At 34.3% G+C, this 8,697-nt stretch overlaps 1 long non-coding RNA gene across 2 annotated transcripts; it reads left to right on the top strand.

The window, feature by feature from the left end:
- Positions 1-608: 608 nt before the first annotated feature.
- LOC139858577 (uncharacterized) lies at positions 609-2,549 on the top strand. 2 transcript variants are annotated; one of them, XR_011762995.1, is made up of 5 exons: positions 609-878; positions 1,369-1,474; positions 1,839-2,131; positions 2,358-2,412; positions 2,495-2,549. It is a non-coding gene; the product is annotated as an uncharacterized lncRNA (long non-coding RNA). The 2 variants fall into 2 exon arrangements; XR_011762994.1 differs by having other exon boundaries at positions 609-893.
- The last annotated feature ends 6,148 nt before the right edge of the window (positions 2,550-8,697 follow it).

The following is an 8,697-nucleotide window of genomic DNA, read 5'->3' as shown; positions in this document are numbered from 1 at the left end:
TGCAGATTGACTTTTTTTCCCTGTGCAGATTGACTTTTTTTGTGCAAATGACTTTTTTTGGCAGTTTTTTTTTTGTGCAGAATGACTCTTTTTCAGTTTTTTTTTTTTTTTTTTTTTTTTTTTTTTTGCAGATTGACTTTTTTTTATGCACATTGATTTTTTTTAGTGTGTAGATTGACGGTTTTTTTTCAGTTTTTTTTTTTAAAGCTCAATCTCCACATAGATTGAAGTTTAATCTATGAGTTCTATGGGTTCTCTACATAATCTAGTTCTCTATGAATCCTTTATATATATATATATATATATATATATATATATATATATATATATATATATATATATATATATATATATATAACAAAAAGTTATTTGCTTAGGTGTAATTTTGTGATTAATTTGAATTAATTATTTATTATAATTTATACATACAACATATATACATATATTATCGCATATGTATCTATCTATCTATCTATTTTACATCTTATAAATCATGAAAAAAATCAACATGTCACTCCATTAGTAAATCTTAATCTCAATTGCTGACATGTTAATCACTCTACTAATTATTATTAACAATTACTCATGCTACGGTGGCAAAAAAAAAAAAAAAAAACCGTACGTTCTTCTCTCTTCTCCTTCGTTGTTTCTGCATCCCATCTAATCCAAACCCTAAATCTCATAAGATTCAATCGGAGAAAAAACCAAACCCACGGGATTTTAATTAGGGTTCATTAGGCCACATTGCAAATCCAAGAAAACGACTACACAACTTCATTCTATATTATCTCTAACATCTAACGTCATAATTTGGGGTTTGAATTAAATCAAACGATTCAACTCCCGGTAATGGAAATCATCTGTGTCTGAAAATCGAGGTATGATATATACAGGTATCTGAATTGAAACACCCAATTTTTAATTATAATCGATTTTGAATTTCTTTTATGAGCTGTATATCATTTATTCTATTAATTTTTTCATGTTTTAATTACGTATTTGGTGATTGGTCTTATTATGTTCTGTTTACAAATACATGATCTTCAAAACGGATATATTGGTTATAAATTGTTGTTGATCTTCATCATAACACAGCTTGAATTGTTTATGTTCATATTTTTTTAAAATTTCAATCTTATACTAATTTATTCGATAATTATAATCAGTATTATATATTATTGTTATATATTATTGTTATATGTTTTTACGTTAGTACAGTATATGTTTATGAGTATGCATACATACTGATAAAGGATTTTTGAAAAAATCAATAACTTTGCTTGCATATATATTTATCAGTATGCATACGTACTTTATGTGCGTTCATAACAAACTGGATGACATTGCTTGCATACATTTTTATGGCAGTGCGGTTCTACTTTCACTCAAGACGGTAGTAAAGCAGTTGATCTTACTAAGAACATCGATTAAAGCAGTTGATCTTTACAACTGTTTATGTTAATGGCAGCTCAAGGTATAAATTTGGGTTTTTCTTTACAATTTGTTCTTCTTGACACAATGCTATCTAAATTTGTTTTTTTTTTTATTGTGTTGTATCGTGATTATGAATATTTAGTGATTGTTTTTTAATACTTATTTTTTGGGACTGGAGCCCTGGATTATGGAATGTTGATATTGACCTATTTCTTCTGGATTTAGTTTTAGTTTATAAGGAGATTACATAATTGTGAGTTGAACACTTGATTTTAAATCCTTCTAAGATCAGTGTGGTGGGCTTTGTGAGTATTGGAACTTGCTCTACTGAAGATTTGTTAATGTTTATGAGTTTTATAAATTTAATGTAATATAATCCACTAACACTTAGGTATTTGATTCAGGATGTTGTTGTATGCTTAATGAAGCGCATTGCATAAAGGTTTATTATCGTCCGCCTGAAGCAATCTAAATAAGTATATCCACTGAATCGACTTTTGAATCAATAAGTAAATGGGTCGAATTTGTCATCGTTACCATTCTACCAGTTTTTGTGGAGGAGAGATACTGTTGGTGGAAGCCTCTATCAAGCGTGTTCACTTGTAATTTTATTTATGTGGTTTCACAACAGCTTAGGGCAAGACCTGTTCGTCAATGCTAAAAGGATTTATATGAAGTTTAAGAGTTTATTGATAAGGTAACTATTTCTTATAAATAATCTTGCTACGTATCAATTTATAAACCTCAAGAGTGTTACATATATTCATAAGTAGCTAAGTGGTTGGTTATACTAAAGTCTTGTGATGGTTACCGCGAATATATGGATTGGATGATTAGCTGACATTTTATATACGTTGGTATATATAGATGATTGTAACTTATAATGAGTTGATTGTTATAAATTTGACATTTTAAATGTGCAGTCTTACCACAGTCCTGAGTGGAATTTTTATCAGATGATCAGAGGTGCCAAAAGACGTATGTACACCTTCGATTCTTTATTGAAGTATTATCGCACTAGCATAATGTATTTTGATGAGCAAGTATTCATGATGTGCAGTTTCCTTATTGTTTGTATGTTGTGCAACCGACTTGATTTCAAAAGCTTCGATTAGGTAATTGGCATATTTGACCTTGAAAGTGGAGTTGATTAGCTAGCAATTTAATGTACGGTAAAGTTGCTGATAGTTTTCTTCAATTTTTTAATTTTTTTTTGTGTGCAGAAATTGAAGAAAGCGGGTCAAAAGCCACTTTTTGAAGCCATGCAAAAGATCAAATAAGGTATTTTACGTTTATTTCTATATTTTAATTTTGTATTTAAGCTGATAGAAATATAATTCGGACTATTATTGTACTATTTCGTCAGTATTGTATTGTGCTACCAAATTAAGTTGCTGATTGTGCAGTGAGGATTCAGAAAAAGTAATAACGAGTTTCCGTTTAATGCTTCAGAGTTGGCTAACTTTCTTACTATGGATAGACATTCTGGGTTTAACTGCAGTGAACAAATACTGTTAAGTTCGGTTTTGATGAAGAAACGAGAATTATGTTTTTCGGCTGTGTCTTTACTTTGGCATAAGTTGACTGCATCACCTGAAACACAACTTAGTGCAGAAAGCACTTCTGCCCAGCAAGGATGGAGACATGTATTTTGAAAGTGTTAGGATATTAGGACCCAAACAACACTAGTAATTCTACAAGACTACTAGCCGAGTAGTGATTCTATCAAGATCACTCAAACCCACTTAATGAACGAAAGATAATAAATGCGAAAATGTAAGAACGATACAAGATATAACGTGGTTATATGCAATCAGTGTGATTGCTTTAGTCCACGGACCAACTAGAGAGTGTTTATTACTGAGAATCTGTATTTGGTGTGTTACAATTGCATACAATGAGTTCTACATATAGGAGAAAACAAGAACACCATGACAACTAGCTAGGAATTTTCATCATGACAAGTAATCATCTTGTTTACCAACTAGCCATGCTTTCCACCTTGTAATGGCATGATCACAGCCCTAATTTTAGGTGTAAAGTGATTAACTTTGCACCTAAAGTGAAAGGAGGCCAAAGCATGCTCGGATGTAAAGGTTGCAACTTGCCAACTTGCTGCCAGACACTAGATGCGCCGCATCTGATGTGTGATGCGCCGCATCACTTGCTTTTCACGTTCCAGATTCATGTACCAGCACTCGATGCGCTGCATCGAGATGGTGATGCGCCGCATCTGACCCCTGATGCGCCATATCAGCTCAATGCTCCGCATCAATAAATCTCGGACTATTTTGCTCGATGAATGCGCCGCATCCATGTCAAGATGCGCCGCATTTGACTGCTTCACGCTTCCCGAAATCTGCAAAATCCGTGCAAGTGTTGGAACAGTTTTTTTTTTTTTTTCCTTTCTCGTTTTGTATAAATGTCTCCATAATCTAACAAATCTCCCACTTGGAGACTTTGAACAAAACTCCAATCATATCAATGAATTAACCAAGAACATTAAACCACCTTCGATTACCGCCAAATACCATTTGGGACACGCACGCTCAACACATTCTTCGGATGAGTAGACTTTCGATAAAAGGTCTTCAATACTACTTGTTAAACTTGTAACACCATTCACATCTCTAGCTGGGGTCTTCTCTCATCAATTCATGAGAAGACCAATTGAGGTAATGCAAAACCTCAATTTCTCCGTCGTAACCACCTTAGTAAACATATCGGCAGGATTCTTCTTACCAAGGATTTTCTCCAAGAATAAAGTGCGATCATTTATATGTTGTCGAATAAAATGATACCTTATCTTGATGTGTTTCGTTCGACTATGAAACACTGGATTCTTCCCAAGATGAACCGCACTTTGATTATCACAATACAAGACGCAATAGTCTTGTCTTTTACCCAACTCACCTAAGAAGTTCTTCAACCACACTAGCTCTTTAGAAGCTTCCGCAATAGCCATGTATTCGGCTTCGGTGGTTGACAAAGCAACACTCTTTTGCAATCGAGATAACCAACTAATCGCCGTCTTCCCCATTGTGAAAACATAACCCGTAGTGCTTTTCCCCGAATCATCACATCCACCCAAATTAGCATCCGCATAACCTCTAAGTATGAGATTGTTTTTGGAGAAACACAATCCCATATTAGAAGTACCTTTCAAATAACGAAGCAACCTGATGTTATGCGAGGTGTATATAAAATAGCTTTAAATTTTACTAGGAAATACTATTAAATACGATACAATTTTACACAAGATATTTATTTATTTATAGAATGGATATACTTAAACCTTGCTACAACACTTATAGGCAGTGTACCTAATCGTACAGTAGTGTAGTTTTTAGTAAGTCAGGTTCGTTCTACAGGGAAAATCTTTAAACAAAGCTTAACGCTATATTAGTTTACTTTTATAAAAATACAAATATATATATAAGTAAAATTATTATTATAAAAGGGGGGTTTTTACCGTTTAATGACCGGTTTGTCGATTTTAAAACTTTAGTCGCAGTTAAAACCAAATGTAAAATAATAAATAAATACAAGACTTAATTTAAAGCGTAAAGTAAATAACGATAAATGAAAGTGCGATAAAATAAACTTGCGATAATTAAAAAGTACGATAATTAAAAGTGCAATTAAATACAATAACAATAAATAAAAATGCGATAATTAGAAGTGCAATTAAATATAAAATAAAGGAAATTAAATATGAAATAAAAGAATTATGCTTATTTAAACTTCCGTAATCATGATGTTTGACGTGTTGATTTTAGTTTTATGCCCATGGATTAATTGTCCTTTGTCCTGGATTATTTAATATGTCCATACGGATTTGTCCATAATAGTCCATCAGTCATAAATATAAAGAGCGAAAGCCTTCGTCAAATTATTCTTATTACCGAAGTCAAATATTTCAACTAATTGGGAATTCGAATTGTAACAAGGTTTTAATACTTTGTTTAATGAATACACCAGGTTATCGACTGCGTGTAAACCAAGGTTTTACTACTTTGTTAACAATTACACCAATTACCCTTGAATGTAATTCACCCCTGTTTCAACAAGTCTATTAACTATTAATCCAGTTCCGTGTCCGGTAAAATGAATAATTATTGGTATTTATAGATATCCCGCCCACCGTACCCAGTCAAGCGTATGTGGTTATATATAAATATGTCGAATTATAAGTTTGTATATTAAATTAACAAGGTATTGTTTAGTTAATATAAAACCCATTAATAGCCCATAGTCTAATTTCCACAAGTGTCGTTCTTTTATCCAAACCCCAATTATGGTATAAGGCCCAATTACCCAATTTTAGTAATTAGCCCAACATCATGATTACTTCGGATTTAAATAAGCATAATAATAACTTAGCTACGAGACATTAAATTAAAAAGGTTGAACATAACTTACAATGATTAAAAATAGCGTAGCGTTACACGGACATAATTTCGACTTACACCCTTACAACATTCGCTAACATACCCTTATTATTAGGATTAAAATTAAAATTAAAATTAAAATATAAATTATATAAATATTACGTATAGATATAGAGAGATTGATATATTATGTTTTTAAAATGATCAGAATTCGTTTGCTTTTATAGGGAGTTTCAGTTTTTGGGGCTCCGCGACTTGCGGCCCTTTCCTTCTTCAAACTCCGCGAGTCGCGGAGTTTGTTTTTACAGCTCACCCACCTTTGGCTCTTTGTTTGCCGACGATTTATTTTATAAATATAATATATATATAATTAATATAATTAATTATATATTATATTATATTTATATACATAGTTAACTTGTAATTTTTAGTCCATTGCGTCGAGCGTTGAGAGTTGACTCTGGTCCCGGTTCCGGATTTTCGAACGTCCTTGCATACTATTTTATATCTTGTACTTTGCGTTTTGAATCTTGTACTCTTGTAATTTCGAGACGTTTCTTATCAATAATTGGAACCTCTTTGATTGTATTTTGTACTTTTGAGCTTTTTGGTCGTTTGTGTCTTCAATTCGTCGAATCTGTCTTTTGTCTTCACCTTTTAATATTTAAACGAATATCACTTGTAAATAGAACATTTGCAACTAAAAGCTTGTCTTTCTTGAGGAATAATGCTATGAAATATATGTTCGTTTTTAGCATTATCACAACCATTTGAACGCTTCCCAATGCTCTTTTCCCGGATTAGACATATAACGACTTACAACTCCCACTGTTTGAGCAATATCGGGTCTTGTACAAACCATGGCATACATAATACTACCCACGGCCGATGCATATGGAACCTTTTCCATATCCTTCTTGTCTCTTTCCGAATTTGGTGATTGACTTTTCGATAACTTTAAGGTGCTTCCCAAAGGCATAGAACGGGCCTTTGAATCTTCCATGTTGAACCTCTCTACTACTTTCTCAATATATTTGGATTGAGACAAGTATAGAGTACCCTTCAAACGATCACGCACAATACTCATGCCAAGTATTTGCCTAGCACCGCCAAGATCTTTCATCTCGAATTCTCGAGAAAGTAATCCCTTCAACTTGTTAATTTCGGACATGTTTGAACCTGCAAGTAACATGTCATCAACATACAACAATAAGATTATGTAAGAAGACTTGAATTTCTTCAAGTAGCAACAGTGATCCGCTTCACATCTTAAGAAACCAATCTTCTTCATAAACTCGTCAAACTTCAAGTACCATTGCCGAGGTGCTTGCTTCAACCCATACAAACTTTTCTTTAGCTTACAAACCCACTTCTCTTTACCCTTTACCTCAAAGCCCTCGGGTTGCCTCATGTAGATCTCTTCAACAAGATCACCATATAAGAATGCAGTTTTTACATCTAGTTGCTCAAGATGTAAGTCTTCGGATGCAACCATAGAAAGTACCAAACGGATAGTAGTCATTTTAACTACCGGTGAAAATATCTCTTTGTAGTCAACCCCTTCCTTTTGTTGAAAGCCTTTGACTACCAAACGAGCCTTGTACCTTTTCTTGCTATCCATCTCATTCTTGATTCTATATACCCATTTGCTTTGCAATGCCCTTTTATCATGAGGTAACTTCACTAGTGACCAAGTCTTGTTCTTCTCAAGTGATCCCATCTCTTCTTTCATGGCAAGTTCCCATTGTATGGATTCTTTTGTTTTTCTTGCCTCAAAGTAACTTTCGGGTTTACCATTCTCGGTATAGAGCAAGTAGTTTGCTGATGGAGAATACCTAGGATTAGGTTTGGGCACTCTAGTCGAGCGTCTTGGTGTAGGAGTAACCGGAATGGTTGGACCGGTTTCATTTGTGTCCTCCTCATCACTATAACTCGCACTATGTTCGGAATCATCACCGCTTTCCGAATCATCCCCATCATTAGCATTTTCCGACGCCTCACCGTTATTTGGCAATTCATTGTTCCCCGTACTCCCACTAGAACCTGCAAGATCATCAATAGAAACATCGTCAAAAGTAACTTGACTCGGTTTAGGACTCCCCGTTTCCGGTTTGCATAGACCGAATCTTCATCAAAAGTAACATCTCGCGAACGAATTACTTTTCTAGCTTCGTTGTCCCAACAACGATAGCCCATTTCATCCGACCCGTAGCCTATGAAAGTACACTTCTTTGACTTAGCTTCAAGCTTGTCTTTATCCGCATCTTTGGTCTTCACATATGCATTACACCCAAAGATACTAAGGTGACCATAACTCACCTTCTTACCTTGCCATTCTTCCTCGGGAATTCGGAAACTCAACGGTGTTGAGGGTCCCCTATTTATCAAATAAGCCGCCGTGTTAACCGCATCCGCCCAAAACATTTTAGGCAAACCGGCATGTAGTCTCATACTCTTAGCCCTTTCATTTAACGTACGATTCATACGTTCGGCGACCCCATTGTGTTGCGGTGTCTCCGGTACCGTTTTCAACATTCTAATACCGAGCTTTGCACAATGGTCTTTAAACTCAAGACTACCATATTCTCCTCCATTATCCGACTTCAAGCTCTTGACTTTCAAGTTAGTTTCATTTTCTACCATAGCTTTCCACTTCACAAAAGTATTAAATACATCGGATTTAGCTTTAAGAAAATAAACCCATACCTTTCGAGTGGAGTCGTCAATGAAGGTGACATAATAGCGAGAACCTCCATGTGATTCTACATTGGTTGGACCAAACACATCCGTATGAACGAGCTCCAATTTCTCCAACTTAGGTACATTCCCTGGAACAGTTTTTTTTTTTTTTTTTTTCCTTTCTCGTTTTGTA

The sequence above is a fragment of the Rutidosis leptorrhynchoides genome, chromosome 7 (genome assembly GCF_046630445.1).
Source record: "Rutidosis leptorrhynchoides isolate AG116_Rl617_1_P2 chromosome 7, CSIRO_AGI_Rlap_v1, whole genome shotgun sequence".
Lineage (NCBI taxonomy): Eukaryota > Viridiplantae > Streptophyta > Magnoliopsida > Asterales > Asteraceae > Rutidosis > Rutidosis leptorrhynchoides.
This window is presented reverse-complemented; position numbering and strand designations above follow the sequence as displayed.